Source organism: Phoca vitulina, unplaced genomic scaffold, assembly GCF_004348235.1.
Source record: "Phoca vitulina isolate PV1807 unplaced genomic scaffold, GSC_HSeal_1.0 scaffold12, whole genome shotgun sequence".
In the NCBI taxonomy this organism is placed as follows: Eukaryota; Metazoa; Chordata; class Mammalia; order Carnivora; family Phocidae; genus Phoca; species Phoca vitulina.
The window spans coordinates 35,895,308-35,914,234 of record NW_022589715.1 but is presented as its reverse complement, the minus strand read 5'-3'; the positions used below and the strand labels follow the sequence as shown (position 1 = coordinate 35,914,234).

Below are 18,927 nucleotides of genomic sequence, written 5' to 3'. Positions count from 1 at the left end.
TGGCTCAGCATAATTACAAATGGAAACTTCCTAGAAGAGGTGCCCAGAGTTGGAGGATTCAACGTAAGGCACCTAGATTCAGAAGTTGCTTGTTTAGATATTTTGGGTGTTCCCCTCCTCTTTTTATTGAATCTGCATATTTATTTTCTTTGAATTCTAGAGGGCAAAGCATGCCATGTCTCATTTACATTGATCTACTCTCAGTAAAACAAACAAGTGAGCGTAGGTAAAAGAATGATAGGATTATCACTTTCATAATGGTGCCATTCCCACAAGGAAAATCTTGAGTATTGGGACCCTATGCCTGGGGTTTGCAGAAATGAGCAAAGATGCCAGAGATTTATCCTGAGCCAGGGAGGAGGAAGATTGGCATCCACAAGTCCAGGCAACACAAGGCGGACAACAGCTGGCTTTGCCAGCTCCACCTGGCTCCAATAAAGGACTGGCTAGCATCCTTGGCAGTGGCTGGTGGGAGAGGCAGACAGAAGCCAGCTGCCCCGAGGCTGGCCAGTTCTGGTGGAAGGAGGTGGAAGATGGAGAGGTAGCTGGGTGAGAGGGCCTCAGGCCCTCAGTATGGTGCTGAGAGAATGGCTGACTTGGGTGAATTCAGGCCAATTAGAGAATGATCTTTTCATACTCAGCCATCTGGAGATGCCTGCAAGGGGACTGACTCTCCTCAATGATAACGTCCAAATTTTAAGAGGATTTAATGAAATTTTAAACTAAGATTTACTGAATGCCTCATACATGAACAGGTCCTTCGATAGGTGCTGTGGTCAATAATAAGAATGATCACAATAGTGGTAAGAACAAGATGATAATGATAATCGCTAGTCTTTAATGAGCACTTAATAAGTGCCAGATTCTGTTAGCCTCACCATCTTACTCACAATCTTCCATAATATAGGTCTCACCATTATCATCACCCTCATTTTACAAGAAGGAAACCAAGATTTAGGGAGTTTAAGTAGTATCCCCGGAGTCATAGAATTAGGTGATAGCTGGGATTGGCACCCATGCAGTCCAACTCTTAATCTGAATCCTGCACTATGTGGAAGAATTTATGGTCTGTAGTTAAGAAACTAGTAGTCTAGTGAATAAGGTAGGCATGAAAGAAAATACATGGTAATGATGAAAATAATCCCATAGTAAAGCACTCTGCAACAAAACAAATTCAGATATAACATGATTGAATATTGGATTTCATTACTGGATTCAAACTCACCTGTATTCAAAATTGACTACATAATAACTCAACTTGTATTTTTAAGGTTAAATTTTTTGCACTCCATGTAGAGTGATGTGGAGTGGTGTTACTGTAGAGTAATAGTAATAGTAGCTGATTTGTATAGTATACTGATAGCAACTGATTTTCATTGGCCATGTACCATGAAGTCATTAATTCTAGTTCTTATAACCATCAATGAAAGTAAATAATGTTATCCCTGAGGTACATGGAGCCTAAATGATCTGTTTAAAGTTCAGAATTAGTAAAGTGGCAGAGCTGGGATCAGAATGGAGAGAGAATGATACCAACCCAATGCTTTCTTCACTATGCCATCCATATTGCCGGTCTTCAATAAAGTGGGATGTATGAAAAGACTACATATGGTACAGTTACACAGGGTAGGAAGCATATTTAATTGTATGGAAGGAGTTTTCATAGGAAAGAGGAAGCTGACATTTACTGAGTTCTCCCTATGTGCCAGTCACTGAACTGAACACTTAGCATGTATTCTTTCATTTAATTTTGTAAAAGCCAAGTCAGGAGTTTATGGATGAATAGGAATTTTCCAAAGAAGCTGTGGGGAGGTGTAGCTATTCCAAGCAGAATGAATAGTATGGAAAGTGTAGAGGCATGAAATATTATGGTGTGATTGTGGGCATTAAAATCATTTTGGTATTATGAAAGCATAGAGTACAGTACAGAAGTGGAGTGTGTCAGGGATGCCTGGGTGGCTCAGTCGGTTGAGCATCCCACTTTTGATTTCGGCTCAGGTCATGATCCTCAGGGTCATGAGATGGAGCCCCGTGTTAGTCTCCACACTCAGCGGGGAGTCTGCTTAAGATTCCCTCCCTCTGCCCCTCCCCCCCCACTTGTGTGCACGTGGGTATGTTCTCTCTCTTTCTCTAAAATAAATAAATCTTAAAAAAAAAAAAGTGGAGTGTTTTAGTGTGGGGGGATGGAAGATGGTGGTGACCGAAGATGATGTTGTAAAGATAGAACTCCAGTGACACTAAAGAGGTTCTTGGACCAAGGAACATAGGTCTTTTCCTATAGATATCAGGTAGCAAAGTGAAGGGAGAAACAAATCTAGGTAAATATTTAATTTTCCTAAAAAATCTTGAAAAGTAAAGCAATTATCCCATTTCTCTTAAGCCAATAAGAAAACAAGTTCACATAGAAAGATGAAGGAATTTATCCAAAATCATGCAGTTTGTAAATGGCAGACCTGGGCTTTGAACCCACTTTTATTTTTTTGGCTCAAAAACCACATTTGTTTTATACTGAGTTGTTGTTGCTTGAAGTAGCTTGGTTCCAGAGATTGGGAAGGAAATGAACAAAAGAAGATGGACAGAGTAAGTGCTCAGCAGCTTCAGACATGCTCATCCAAGATGGTCCTGTTACCAAAATTAATTTATTTCTTCTTACAGATTTGTATTAAAATTCCCAATAATAACCCTTGCCACCATGGATTTTTAAAAATGTTAGTCAAGAAAGGCAATGTTGTAAGATGGAGTCACACAAGAGTATGAAGGAAATGACCACTTCAAATAAAGATGGAGCTTCTCTAACTTCTTTCACTAGCTTGGTTGCCACTGTTTAAGTTTAGAAAGTAGGGCAGCCAAGAATTGCTGGTGCTGGTCGTGCATGCACAACGACACCCAATGAGGACAAAAATCTTACTAGCAGTCTACTTGCCTAGTCCCAACACTGAGCTGTCTCCATCTGGAGGAAAGGATCCATTTTTCTACCCATACAAAAGTGCCATATGGGTTAGCAGAAGCCACTCTCAGGAAAGAAGGAAGCATCAATAAATTGGCAGTTCTCGTCAAAAGTTTGATTTAATATCCACAATTTAGATCAAGAAGCACCAATGTAACAATTGTTTGCATAATATGCATAAATGGTAACATTTAACTTCAAATTTAATGGTGCTTTCAGCCTCTACTCCAGGTTGTTGTTAACCTTCCCATGAGTTTGATGTTCTTGATTGACACTGCATGTTGTTTTGCTTGGTTTTGTGTTTGCTTTTATTTTGTCCTAACGAGAATGGAAAGAGCTGTGGTACAGGGGTCAGAGAATTCACTTTTCTATTCAGTAGTTGGCTGAACACTGCCATGTTGGTTACTTTCTCAGAACTCCACTTTCCCGAGCTTTGAATTGTGCCTAACGATACCTACTTCACAAGGGTGTTTAATGGGTAGTGCCTGGATTGGAAATAAGTGCCAAAAAGTGGTCATGGTTATCTGATTATCCATGTGCTACATACTAGTAGTCAAGATAACACAGGTACATCTTCACCCAGCCTGGCTTGGAACTGCTATCACTCCAGATCCCCGAAGTGACAGGTTTACTCCAGGGAAAAATAATGGATTATGGATTCAAAATAGGGAAGTTGTGAGGGGATGCAAGGGCCAGTCTTCCAGGTGGCCTGACTCCACACCACCTATGGTTTATATTTTTTTGCTAGCCACTCTTTAAACCTTTCTCTGGTAGAAATCCATTCATCATGACACTATTTTATTAATATAACATGGGATGTATAAAGCTATACATTAATTTTACATATAATATGTATTTAGATTATACATTAATACAAGTATCTGTATTGTCTCCTTCAAGTCTTTTGCTCAAACATACCTTCTCAGTCTATCACAATCACTCAGAATAAAATCCACCTTCCTCATAGCACACCTTCTCCTCCTTTCCTATTTTATTTTGCATCTCCTCATTATTTATTACCCTCTAACATGCTACTTACTTGTTATTTTTTTCATGTATCCCCCTCCCCCCACACATACCAGAATATATGCCCTATGAGAACAAAGATTCTGTTCTTTGTTTTAATATGCTTTTTCCAGCACCAAAAATCTAGTAGGAGGTCAATTTGAAAAAGGAAATTATATTATTGTTGCTTTTCTGCCCTGATTTCCAGGATCTGAGAGCTTATTTTAAATAAACTTGTCAGTAAAATGCTTTTTCTATTGGTAGTTAAGATACAACTCCAGACATAGAAGCTCTAATTAGCATACTCAAAAATTTTACTTGGCCCATCATTTATTAAAACCAAAGTAATTTCCCAATTGTCCAGAGTGATACATTTTCCCTTGGGATAAGAGTAGGAGGTTGCTTTTGTCTATTTCATAGAATGAAATAAAATTTAAAAGTATGTCTTCCATCTGTGATTTTCTTCCCCACAGTATTAGAGACTTCTAAGATTGTAATGTCAATCTGAGGTATTACCCAATAGATAGTAATTAAAGACTTAAATCTTGACACAAACAATGCAGAGATACTGCTCTGAAAGGGTAAAGAAAAAATGAAGTCCATCTGCTCCAAATCCCTCCATGTGAAAATACTTGTTTATAAATTGTGAAGTCCATATATATGTGTGTGAGAGTGTATGTTGCTTTTTCAGTAATGGTTATTTCAAGCAAGTGAAGAGCTTTACTTTTGTCATCTATGCATAACATTTGTATGAAAATAATGAGACTTTTTGGTGACTTAATTGATCCACTGAATTTTCAGATGCTAGTTAAATAGTTAAGGCAGATGAAGTGACAAAGATTTAAAAAAAAAATTTTAAGTAATGTAATGGAAACACAAATAAATTACAGTATGTTTGTGTAAAGGAATCATTTAACAAGACAACATACAGATATGTGTGGGTTGAGGGGAAGATGGGAAGCTTTCTTATAGGGAAATATAAAATGGTACATAATTCAAGATCACAGACAGCTTAATCACATAAATATAAATAGAGACAACCCATTTTATTTGTTGCCTTCTTGCTTTTATATTTTATCCTGTAACTTTATTTTGTTTAACAAACAGTGGTTTTTCTTTCTCTCTCCTTGAGTCAGTATTTTTCATTCCTGAGTTTTGGCGAGGGGGTGAGGGGGGCTGGGAAGAGGCTTAAAACATCAGTAAGAAAATACGAAGGACTGAGCTATCTTGGTCTGCAGGTTGTAACCTGTGTTTATTGTTTTTTAAGGGGTTAAGATACAACTGCTGTGGCATCCAGAAAAAGGAAAGCATACTGGCTGATTCTTGTGTGTAAGAAGCATTTCAGCCTAAGCTTAGTGAACTTCCTGGAATGCTCCCTTTGGCTGATGGAAGCTGAGCTTGTATTGTAAGCAGTGCATATTATTGTATAAAATTTACTGCAAAGGGGAGTGATATGAATAGAGAATGTATACAGTAGCTTACTGCATGCTAGCAGGTCTTTTCTGGGCTCCTAAATGTTAACTGGATAGTAATGTAAGTTATTACACTCATTAAATTAGGCCACAAACAAGTCAACAGTGATTCAGCAAAATGGCTTTGTTTGTATAGTGCAAGGAAGTCTGATAGATATCCAGTCACACATTTATGGCTAAATGGATGAAGATTTTAACATTACAGCCTAATAAAAACCCCATACTGTGTGATTAAATAAGAGGGAAAGCAGTAAAAAAGAGAACGCGTAATGACGGTAACATGTAGGTCAGTTACAATTTAATTGTCATTGCACTTCATTGCTAACATATCAATTCTCTGCTGCTTAGCTGAGCAGAAAACAACAACTTAACATGTACACTGGGCCCACTGACGAGTCGTCAAACCCCCACTTCCATCACCTGCTTTTGACTACTTCCTTAACAACCACATGAAGTCTTCCTGCTTTAATAGGATAATCTCGCTGAAAGCTCCTGCTGACTATTTCTTCCCATGCTCAATGCATCAATGATCAGTAAATTTACTTCACACTCTACATAGATGCTAAAATTAGATTGTTTGCATTACAACTTTCAATACTTCTGCAACAAGAAACACCTGCCTGCAGATTTATATTGTTTTGTTTAATGGCTTCAAATAAAGATAGCCTCACAGTGGCGGTACCTTGATGTACTATATCAGAGGCGCACAATGGCTGATCATTTTTCTTACTTATCCAATTTGTACTGTATTTCTTGCCATATAAGGTATAGCTTCATTATCATTAATTGCAGCTTTAGAAAAACCGAGGAAGTATTTATTCTTGCCAACTTTGCTGCAATTTTACTTATTCAGTGCAACTAAGAAAAGGAGGGGGGTAAAAAAGCACGGTATATTTAACTTTTTTTCCCCTGAATCTGGATAATTCACACAGATCTCAAAGGGGCTTTGGCACCTTTTTAAAATGTTAGCTCTAAAGAATTGTCTGTCTAGCACACTTATGCTGATCTATAGTAAAGACTTAACCGCGTACATAACTGAACTATTAATTCAGGTGCCTAAGGTGACATTTTTTATCCAGCTTAGCGTAGTCTATTCCATATAGAATAGAGCACAGCTCCTGGTAGAAAAAAATGATCCAGCAGAAGGTAGATAACTTTATTAGAATGATTAGAAACATCAACAGTTTTTTTTTTTTCTTTTTCCAAATCTTATTTTAATTCAGATTTCTGGGCATCGGGCCCATAGATTCCAAATGGCTCTAGTGTACATTGCTGGCAGATTTTCTTTCTTTTGCACCTTACCTACCTAGATAGAATTATGTGTCATCTAAGGGCAAGAATAAGGGCCTGGTGTTCCAGATCATGATCAAGCAAAGCGAAAACCTCAGGATAAAGTTCTACTCCTACATTGATGTCTACAGGCAGTCTCTAAGCAGTGAGAGTTAGTAGGTGTGTCTTGAATATTTAGGAAGGGCCTTGTGGTTACCTCCAAGACTGAGTTTATGAATCCCCATTCTGATTTAAGGATCAGAGATGGATAGATACAAATCCAAGGCTGTAATCATTAAGAAGACATTTATAATAACCACCTTTTTTGTGTTCGTTTCTTTCTCCTTTATTCACTATGGAATAGGAACTCCTTTCTCTGAGTTCAACCAGGGAGAAGACCAAAGTAGTACAGTACTTTTGGTTTCCATGGTGCTACTTATAAAGATTATGCAAAGTGCTTAATGAATAAGTAACTCTTCTCAACACTTTGCAGATGAGACACTTAAGAGATTTGGACAAAAATAACAATATGAATAAAAAGTTAGCTGTGGTGCTCCAAATGCCTGATTTTCTGCATATATCCCAGTCTACTCAACTGCACCAAAAGAGTGACTTATCTTCTGTTGGTATTATTCTTTGACATCGTTCTGATAATCAGTACAGGTCAAATTGGTTCCTCTGGCATGGTCAGCTTTCTTACCATCTTGGATAATCATGTCTAGTGGAATTGATGACACTCATTCCCATCTAGGAAACAACTACTGGTGATAAGCAGAAATGGCTTGACATGCCACAGATATTCCAACAACTGAGGCAGAAGACTGAGGAAGACCTATCATCTCAGAACTATCCAAACAGATTTTTTATTGGTAAGGGTTTTTTATCTTTTTATTTTAACTCATTTGTTGAGTGTTCATATACATTTCTCTCTGTCCCTGTTAGAAATAAATTGTAAGTAAAAGACTCATTTTCACAAGTAACATATATTATTCAGGAGGGATAAATGCATTGATTTTTCCATAAAAATGAACCCTGTAGATTTACAAGTGCCTGGCTAGCTAAATACAGAAATGTGATAAATTCAAATTCACAACAATGGATTTAACCACATTATCATCCAAATCATCCATTTAACCATATTTTAACCTATCTGAAAGTAGCTGGAAGAAGGGCTGGGGGAAACAGTTTTCAGGTGTTTTTAGAAATTTATGAATCATAGTTCCTACTTGTCTAATTTTTAAAACTTGACCAAAAATGCCATGTTCATTTTATCTTTGAATCAAAGAGAACTTGGCAAATTTCCTAATGACAAAGCCCATTCAGTGACTTGAAGCATTGATTCATCACCCAGAATATTAACTATTTCGATTTTTTTATGTTACTGAGCTGCTTTAAATGTTAAGGCCAATCAATGTCCTCTGGGGCCGTTTTAGATTTGTCTCTCTCAAAGCAGCAGGAGACCAGGCTTGGAATGAGGGAGCCCGAGCCTCACCGTACCTCTTGTGTGTATGTATGTGCCTGTGCGTACGTGCATGTGCATCTTGGGGAACATGTGTGTGCATGATGCTAGTGTAATGCTTGATTTGGCAAGATGGACTTCTACTTTCTCCAACAGCTGCCTTTTATAAGCTTATCTGAGACCCTGACACAATTTTTGGAAGCTCATTAGACTTAAGAGTGATTGCAAATGAAAGAGGACGCACGGTTACTCACTGACATTCATGCCTGCTTTTTAAATCTCGTGCTGTATTGTTGGAGATCTTGATTTCACACTCAGATGCTTAACCCCACATTAATATGTGTCTTCTTCCCCAAGATGAACACAGTTGCCTTCCCTGTCTGGCATTATCATTCCCCGCCAACAAAATGGATTGCAGGAAACTGGGGGTGGGAGAACAACAATAATATCTCAAAACTTTAACCATGATTTTTCAATTTATTCTTTAATGCAATACCTATTTTTGCATGCCTACTATGTACAACCCTGTACCAACCAAGCACCATGTAGATTCTTCTTGTGAGTTGTGTTCTCAAATAAAATGGCAGAGATTTTCATCTCCCTAGGGTCATGCCAAAAGTCTATTTCTTTTTATCTTTCCTATTAAATTATGTTTACCTGAATATATCAGGTTCATTTCACCTAGGCAGGATGTCCCATTAAGCATGACAAGTAGAAGGTTGCAAGATTAATGCCCTTCTTGAGCTTGAATTAGTGTGTCAGCATCTTTCCAGACCTGGGACCAGAGTTTATAGGAAGTATTCCATAATGGACCTTAGCCTCTAACTGAACTGCTCTAATATTATTCCTATAACAAGACTACTTTTAAAGAGCCTCATTATTGGCTTCATTAGATATGTTACTTGCATCAGTGGCTGTAGTTATGCGTATAATATAGGAGAGGTTAACATAGCGTATTTTTTATGTATTATATGGCATACAGCTTGAAGTAGCCAAAAGGTTTATGGCGATGTAATTGGTAGTTAGTGTGAAATTTGTAAGACAAATAGACAATATCTAGGGTAACCCCTCTAATCCTCTTCTTTCAGTTTTTTACAGCCACCAAAGGGCCTCATTAAAACAGCAGTCAGCACCTTAGTGAAAAGATACAGTGCTTGGAGTGCCCAAATGTGACAGAAAATCTGCATTTTGTAAATCTGACACCTTTGATAGATTATACAGTGTGAAGCCATTTCTTCTAAGCGTTATAATAATGCTTAAGGTTCTCTTCTGAATCCAACTTTGCTATATTCACTGGCTATAACAATGTGAAAAAGAGCCGATTGAATAAAATGAAGCTTAGAAGGTAGAGAGGAACCTTTTTCTATGGCACAAAGCTCTTTGCACGCAAAGGGGCTGGAAAGCAGCCGTTGGCATTTCCAAGGACCCCTTAAGCTTGAGGGTAACATTCCTTTAATATGAAGATACTGTTTATGACTACGCCAGCATCTGTGTGTGGGGGGGGCACACAACCTGTGGGCTTCTAGGGTGGAGGAAGAGTAGTTTTCTATGCTACTGGGGAAAGATTATTGGCTTTTCATCTATTTTTACAGATTAATGTTTTACAACTGTACCCAGGCTAAGGGAATTGATGAAAACCTTGCTGTTCATTTCACAAAGGAGACTTTTGAAATCTGAGACTTCAGAATGTGGAGGTTCAATGCAAATGATGTAAAACGAGGCAGATCTAGTTTAGTTCTAGGTGGCTGCCACAGCAGAGCAGGCCCTATGAAAGTGCCACCGAGAGTTTTGGCAGTGCTATTGCAAGTCTCCTAAGCCAAGATCGCTTCCCTCCAAACTCGACCCGGCGCGTCCCCCAGGCCAGCACGGGTGTTTGGCCTGGCCCCTTCCAATCCATCAAAGTCTAGTCCCCACTACCCCATTCGGGGAGATTCGAAAGGACAACTGACAACAAAGATGGAATCTAAAATTGGAAGATCTGTAGAAAAAAATCATAAAAAAAAAATTGTACTATGTGTAAATTTATATTTTCATGGTAGCTATAGGGGAAGAAGGTATAGAACAAAACTTAAATGGGATTATTCTCTATTTTGGTCCAAGATTAAAGAATATTTACTAATTAAGATAAGACCAAAACGGAAGGGTGACCTCTCTTGAGTCCTTTGTTTCTGCCTGTGATTGAACATTGTCCCTGTGTATATATTTCCAGCAATTCCAACAAAGGGAAAAAAGACCATTCCCTACTCTCCCAAGCTTTCTGTCTCTCTGGTAAAATGATACTGAAATGAAATTTTGTTTATAGAAACTTCTAAAAAGATAGACCATTTTGACCATTATGTTTTATGCATTTTAGGACAAGTATAAACTGCTTAATAAAGTAGCAGCATATATTTATTAAAAGTTAAAAGTAGAGAGGATGATTAAAAAGCATCTTGAATTATTTATGTTTTTACTCCATACCATGACAATAGAGTGTTACATGTAAGCAGCTATCATTCAAATGAAGGAAACATATCTGACCGTTCATGTTTTAGAATTGAAAGCCTTCGAGGACAGATTGATAATCAGATTTAAACATGCCAAGGTAATCATCTCTTTCCCCTTAAATATACATGGCCATACATACCTACTGAAATTCCCTTTTCAGTATTTTATGTGTACTCATTTTGAATCTGTTTATTAAAAGGGTTAGTTTTTTTTTCCCCACTGTGATAAAAGAAACCAGTTTTCATTTAAATGATTCCATTTAGGTATTTGCAATTATTAATAACACAGCATACAAAAGGAAACATTTCAATGACAGGAACCTTGAAACGAATCCTTGAGAATTTGGAATGGATATTGCTTTCTCTTACAATAATCTAGGGCCAGTCTACTTTTGTTGAATGAGGTAGTTTTGTTTTGTTTTGGTTTAGGGTTTTTTTTGAGGGTCAGAGCTATTAAATTTTAGTGGGTTGCTAGAGGGAGTGGCAGGCCTCTCGGCTGAGAAATCTACTTGAAATTACTCTTTGGGAGAAAAAAAGGGAGAAAATTGCCTCATCAGACCCATCTTTCAGCCAACAAATCCTGCGACTCTCACTGTTCTTAATTGTTGACCCCAACCATCTGTGTCATGTGATGTGGCAGGAACTCTCCCTTCAAATAAAGATCCATGTTACCTCATCAGGATGTCCTTGTTAAAAGTGATAATGGTTCACAATCGGTACTTAGCCATGTGAAATACAATATCCTCTCTTAAAATGTGGAGGTTTGGGGCCTAAATTAATACCTTGGTACGTAAGTCATTACATAATCTGAAAATCTTTGATTCGAGTGGAAAATATCTGTGAGATGCTTTTGTTATCTAAAGAGTTCAGAATGCAGTATTTATTTAATTTGGGTAAAGAAGTTATTGTGTGATGTCTACTGCTAACTGTTCAGTGTCACTTAGCCTTTTAAAAAACTGCCTTTACATATGTAGTACCGACACTTGAAAATGTATTTAAGGAAATTATATATTTTCTCATCAAATACATTTTAAAAAAAAATCTGATATATATGTGGCATTAGGTGAGTGGGACTAGACTTAAAAAAAAAAAAACCACAACCTTTTATAGTAAATTCTCATACTGCATGTGGCTTGCCTGCCCTGAAAAATGAACTTAAAGGGGCATTGTGAATAGGATGTGTGGGTTTAAAATTCAGTGGATTATTCACATCTGTTAGGTGAGAATTAAAGAGAGCTGAATAATGTATTCTTATGTTTTAGAGCTATCACTGCCAAAGGCTACTGACTAGTAAGTATCAACATCTGTGTTACTTCTTCTTTAGATTTCCTGATTCAATGTGTCTACACATTTCATTTACTACTGGAATTTTTTAAAGTTGTTTAAAGCCTCTGTTTGATGCACTATTTCATTGAAAGATATTATTAGCAAATATTAGTTAAGGGATTATATGTACAATTAGCCCTAAATAACATTAACCGAATGTTGTGATTCATATTATTGAAAGAACGTCAGATGCTTGAAACAGTAAATAATGGAATAAAAATAAATAAAGGTACCTGTATTTTGACAGTGATATTCCACCTCTGGTTTTCCCATGCGCAAGCGTAAACACGCGCACACACACACACACTCTCTCTCTCTCTCACGCACAATCATTCAAATGCCTTTTCTTTCTCTGACAAAAATATTCATTAAAAACATTTCACTGTGCTGCCTTTTAATATAGCACGGGCATTCAACCTGCGCAGGAAGCTTCCTGGAACCGCACAAATACTGTGTAATTATCTGGTGGCTCCCTGCTGGCTGCTGCATATTCCAAGCACAAAGTGAGCAGCGCATTTCTAGAGCCTGACTCCTGTCTTCATTGTCCCTGCTTGGAATATGAAGCCTCACTTCATTATAGTAGACCTGATCAAACTTGATAGATTTAGCCATTATTCTTGACTGTGTCAACTTTCCACAGGTTTTTTTCCCCCCTCCTTGGGCTCTTTTGTTTTGCCACCCAGGGAATGCAGAATATTCTGAGTCTAGGTTTCTCTCTTTCTCGACTCTTCTTCTCTTTCTTCCCTCCCTCCCGCCCTCCCTCCCTCTGGGCTCTCTCAATCCCCCTCCTTCTCCCTCCACCCCATTTCTTTCACCATCTCACCCCCTCTCCCTCTCCCTTCTCCCACCCAAACAAACCAAGGATTCAACAAATAATGTTCCTTCCACATCATGTGATTCAAGGAAAATAAGGCTTGCAATTTTTCTCTCAATTGTCCTCTTTGGTTTTGATTTTTCAGTTACTATAAAAGAATTCTGCAGCAATGTTGACACACAAGGCAGAAATGCTTTGAAAATCCTTTTCTGTTTCCTGTTAGTAGAACAGTAACTTTTGCTCTATGATGTTGTTGTGGTGATGGTTGGTTTTTTTTTTTTGGTCTATTTTATGACAACTTTCAAGGAGCACTTCAGAGTTCATATTTTCAAGGATCATCCACATCAGTGTATCTTACCAAATTTTATAAACGTCGCAGTGCATTTTCTTTACAAAAGGCATTAGATCATTCTCTAGGCAAATACAGATGTTGATACAACTGGTTTAGCATAACAGATTGCTTTGTAGTTTTTGAGAGTTGCTATGCAACAATAGAGAATTATACCCTACTTCTCACAATATTTTAAAGTATCAAGAAAATAATGCAAACTGTATTACCATAATTAGGATCACACTGATCCTTCGAAGACACTGTCATGGAACAAGGTAATCAATATGTAAGGTATTTGTTACTGACCTTAAAATACTTATAAGGTCAGTTTATCATTACCCTAGTTAATGAATATTTTGTGGTTAGATTTTATTCCCGGGGTTTTAATTTTTTTCTGTAGTGTATATATCCCTTCGGTGGACCCCAAGCACTGTTTAAAAGCAGAAAATATTGGTTAATGTTAAGGTCTGCTTATTAAGTGCAAATTATTAATACAGTAAAAACTTAAGGAGCTTGGAAAGTCCTCTACTCTCCAGAGTCTCTCCATACTCCAAACCACTCCCACCCCCCCTTTATTATGTTTATTTTTTGAAAGCAAAAGCCAGGCTCCCAATATGATGGCTTTCAACAAGTTTGCTCACAGGATTCTTATTGTAGCATCTGGTTTTATGCCACAGAAAGAAGGTAAGATACTAGTATGGCTTGAATTTAATATTATCCTCCTTAAATTAAAAATAAAATAATTATTTTTTAGAGTGGCATTTTCAGTCACACCAAAAGCTTCGCGGCATCTTAAAATGTAAATTGCCGTGAAGCAACACAAAGGAGAATGGGAAGATTTTGAAGGCAATTGCACTGATCACTTAATTCAGTGGCTGCATATCCACTTGGCATAAGGTAATTAGAGTGCCACATTGCTGTAAAGACAGAAAGCTTAGGGTCCCATTCTGACTCACCCAGACGATAATACATGATTAGAAGTCAGTGACAGATCACAACTGCTGAATGACCCACCAAGGTCTTATCAAGGGCAAATCGTATAATTAGCATGCACTTCGCTGGCAGAGGAGTGCAGTGCTATTGTTCCTGCACAATCAAATTAGCCCCGCCAATGAGGTCAGTGTTCTGTGACCTTAGAGACATTTCATGTATTATTCCCCCCTCCTTGTCACACACATGCACACACACACACATGCAATGTGCACACATTAATACACACTTAAACTGAACCTAAGTTCTGTGGACACTAAAAACGTGTTTTATAGAGACATTTTTGAAGTACACTCCATTGACTCTTTAGTTCACCATGTATGGAATGAGGAATGAGGAAACCAGCTAATGTAGTCTGACCCTGGGGGACACATATGTAATGGAGCTACTTTGACATAAATTCAAGAATCTAGTGAGGCCTGGATCTCACATTATTTGCTCTTACTACATCTGCAGCATCCCACGTGTACTAATGAAGGCTTAATTCAGGCTTCAGGTCTCTTTGTCCTTCTAGTAATCAGAACGACCCAGTTGATGTGTCCATTCTGCCTCCACCCCATCCACACTTGCCTTGAGCATTGTCCATTTCTAGGACCCGAAGCTTCTCTCAGAAAGACAATGTTTTGGGAGTGGCTATGGTCTCTCATCGCTCCAGACTATTCTTAGAGCCAAGGCACCACCCCACTGCGCCACCAACTGTCCATTGAGTGCAGCTGTGGCAGGGTCTGGTGCTTTCCTTGCTGGGTGACATGTCGGTCTGCAAAGCTGTCATCTTTTCATTCTCGGCAACTTGGGGATCTGGGCAGAGCCCTTCGGTGAAACAACTTGAATGACCAGCTTGGAGGCTGTTTCGTTTTCCAGCCTGAAAGTCACTTTCCCATTTGTTCTACACACTTGGTCACGTGTTCAATGAACGTGAGAGGTTAGTTGACACTCTGGGAGTGGCCTGATCTCCATGTTTCGGCTGTGCTCTCTCTGAACCGGGAACCATCACCCACGCTTCTGGTCCCCGTTCGGCTGACGTTACCTGCTCCTGAGCTTCCTACTGATTCTTTTAAAGAAACTGTTTACACTGTATCATATTAAAGCCGAGTTTGGAGTCCTTTAATGAGGATAATGAAGATATTTCATTCTATTTAGAGCTGAATAATTTCAAGTTTTACTCTCCAAATCTTGCCCAAACATGACTCACAATTTACTACTATTAAGATAAGACTCACATGAGCTAAGATTTCATGACATTTTCAGAAACATCTAGTCCAAATTTTAGTGCTAATGAGAAGTCTAGGGAATATTGATTTGTGTAAGAGGGAGGGGCTCTGGCTTGAGGCTATTGTTGGGAGGTGGGGGCTGCGTGAGGTGTGGAAAGCTTTGGCTGTATGGTGCAATCAAGAAGCAATGGACTGAATAGGAGATGACTTGGGTCTAGTCCTGGCTTTGAACTTGGCTAAGGCTTTCTTCATTCTTGGCCTTGACGTCTTTATCTGCAAAATGACTAGATTTGGCAAGAGGCTCTCTGTGATCCCTTCTAGCAACCCCATTTTTATTTCTAAAACCTGTGTGAAAGTTTTGCCCCAGTCCATTTGGTTACAGGTACTAATCCAACTGCAGGCCTTAGTGTTTGCGCATTACAACTCTGACCAATGTAACTGGTAGTAATGTTGCAGACAGGGGACCGAGACCTTGAAATTCTAACACACACAAGGAAGAGAGGGGGACAAGTGTACCTATTGTTTACAAGACTTCTCCCCCTCCCACCTTCCATGCATACACCTTCTATAATTAAACACTAAGGAAGGGGAGAAGCCAATGAAAGCACCACTGATTTATGTTTAAATAATATGTTCTCAAAGTGTCACTGAGCAGGCAAGTTCATCTTTGAGCCAATTAAATAATTCTAGCTCCAACTTGGCCTCTTCTGTAATTGTTCTATTTTGTGATGCTTGCATTTTAATGGGTGATGCATTTTTACAATTGTACCATGGTGCTCTTATGCTTCCAAACATATTTTCTTGGGTAAATAAAGGATTTTGATTGACTTCTGTTTTCTGAAGCTGAACTACATGGACATTTTAAGAGAAGGAGATTTAGATTAGGGTTTAGTAATACAGGATCCTCCCCAAGAATTTATTTCTAAAGTGTATTTCACTTATTATTAAATGTCTTGGCCATTTGTGCTAAAGGCATGGATGAAACTTTTTTCTTGTATGGCACAAAGATAATTTCTAAAGGTGTTGATTGTGCAAACACAGGGCTATTTCCCTTCAATGAGAATTAATATTGTCTGTCTATAGAATGCTAGCAGTATTCAATGTGCCACAAAAGTTCCTGAAAACATTATATTTATAATGATTGTGATAAGCTGTTCCATCCTCCTGGTATTTAGCCTTCATGGTAACTTCGTTTTGATGAAAAAATATAGAGAATTATGCACAAAGGAGCAGTTTTTATACTTGTAATGGAAATATTAAAAAGGGACCCATTTTTACAAATTGTCTATCTAATAGAGATTTTACAGCATCTGTAAAATATAGAGACTGCATTTGCAGCACTGTATCTGCTGTAAGGGTGTGTGCTGATTTGCATAAAGTGTATATTTTCATATGTGTGCTCCGTGCCCATTATATATATCACATATAAATACAAATCATGGTACCCAAAGTCTCAGGGGGTCCCCCCACCTTAGTCATCCAGTGCAAACCATGAAAGTCCCCTAACAAACAGGATTAAAATTCACTCCTTTCAACCATCCCAGGCATTTATTCCTTCCTTTTCATTGAGCTACATTTGTCTGATTTAACAAGATAAGATTTGAGTGCTGATGCAGCCCGTTGTTAATGTAGCAGCCGCATCCGCCATACCATCGACACTCGGCATCAGAGGAATGCATAAATCAGGTATTCAAAAAAAATTAGATATGCAGCACACCAGTTTTATAGTCCCAGCCTCAGAAATTGAAATGGCCCAGATTAATGTATTATATCTTACACACTGTCCGAGTGAATCAACTTTAATATATTGAACAGATTCGCAGAACAAGACTTTGTTATCTAAGGAGCACTCGGAAGAAGGAATTGACCTGAGGATTTGATTTGGTTCAGGTAGTTCATGTTGTACAGCAGCATTTGAATAGTTTCACATAAAAATAAAATTTGTATTAGAAATATTTCACATCATTTCTGGGCTCATCTGCACGGCAGCTTTGCAGAGGGCCAATATTATAGAAACAATGTCCGGCCAAGATATGATTTTAACCTTTGCTTCTGACATGGCAAAACAATATAATTGTAATTTTGATGCAAGCTGCTGTTTCTCAGCAAGGCAGCTTGCACAGGCTGACTTTAACTAGTTTGGATTTTGACTGGAAATGAAATGCCCATTGAATTGCTCATACAATAGAAGCACCACAATTTGTAGCGTTCCATTCCCAGAGGCTCAGTCGGGGCTGAAGCTGTTCTGTGAAGAAGCTGCTTTTTATACTGTTGGATGCCATTCCAGGGAAGGACCGACTTGGAAGCAGTGCAAGGTTGTGAGGACAGTAGCTCTTTTCCTTGCCAGGCTGGGAGAGCCATGATGAGGAAATAGTTTAGGGATTTGAAACCAGAGATGATGTGGTGCCCCCCCCCCCCATCTGCCTGGAAGAGGGGAGGAAAGGGGAAACAAGCAAAAACTGAAGTCTGGGGAGAAATAGTCTGCATTTGGGGGGATACGTGGCAAAGTGTTTCATTCCTCCGTGACTTTCTCTTTTCTGTTTCACACTCTAGAGAGCCCTCTTTGTGCAACCTTGGGACCTGCAAGGTTGTGCTCTCTTTACAGTGATGGAATCTGAACTCCTCCTACCTTATACTTCTCAACTGTGTCAGCTGTGTGATCCAGGATGGATAGATTGGAAACACCCCTCCTACTCAGAGATGGGGTCTACCTGTTTAATGCATTTCATAGAACAAATGCTCTCAGTAACAATGATGATTTTATCATTGAACCCTGAAAATCTCCATATCCAAGTGTTTGGAATAAGAGAAGTCTGCCCAGAAGAGTTATTAAATGTAAAGACAGCAAATAGATGCACAGCAGGTCAAACACTATTTCCCGTTATATGCAGGTGCAAGGTAATTACACAAGAGGTCAAAAGAAAAAGCGCACTTCTTCCCAGGAAGGCACTCCTGCCCTTGTTGGCATTTAATAACAATTATTTTGCTTATTTACCCAATTAATCTTGCCTCTGTTGCAGGCCTTTGGTTTATTCTGGTTTTGCAGAGATTGAAGGTCTAAATGATCTACCCAGAGCAACAGCTAAAATGCTTGCTTTGGTATATACAGTCACCTTCATGGGTAGATGGCTAATACCCGTTTTTCTGTGATTGGTGAAGCCATATGTGAACATGTCTGACATCAGAAATCCGGCTAGGTTTTTCCAACTTTTACTAATTCTCTTTTCATCTGCCTGATTCTTATTTACTCTTCAGATGTCAACATAGGTATTTTCGACTGGGAACCCAAACCTCATCCCTCTTTTGCTTCCTCCCTTACCAACAACCCCCCCCCCCACATGCTCTGCTTGCATCCTGCATTCCCCTTTATCATATATTTACCTGCTCTTTGGTGACTGCTGATTTCAATGTCTTCTCCCAAGAGGACTCAAAGCTCTTTAAGATGGTCTTTTTCATAATTATATGTCTCTTTCTTAGCACAGTGCCTGGCACATAATAAATTTTCATTAACTATCAGCAGAATGCACTTTTTCATTCATTCGATATTTTTGAGCGCCTACTATGTGTCAACACTGTTCTAAGCTCCAGGAACACAGCAGTGAACACAGCAAAGCCAC

General features: G+C 38.6%; 1 long non-coding RNA gene across 3 annotated transcripts in view; it reads left to right on the top strand.

Annotated features, from left to right (window-relative positions):
* The window catches only part of LOC116636279, a 491,383-nt gene that overhangs the window by 435,933 nt on the left and 36,523 nt on the right, over window positions 1–18,927 (top strand). For all 3 annotated transcript variants that reach the window (XR_004300311.1, XR_004300308.1, XR_004300309.1), the window contains one exon: window positions 7,445–7,562. This is a non-coding gene — a long non-coding RNA (uncharacterized LOC116636279). The remainder of the gene's footprint in view (window positions 1–7,444; window positions 7,563–18,927) is intronic.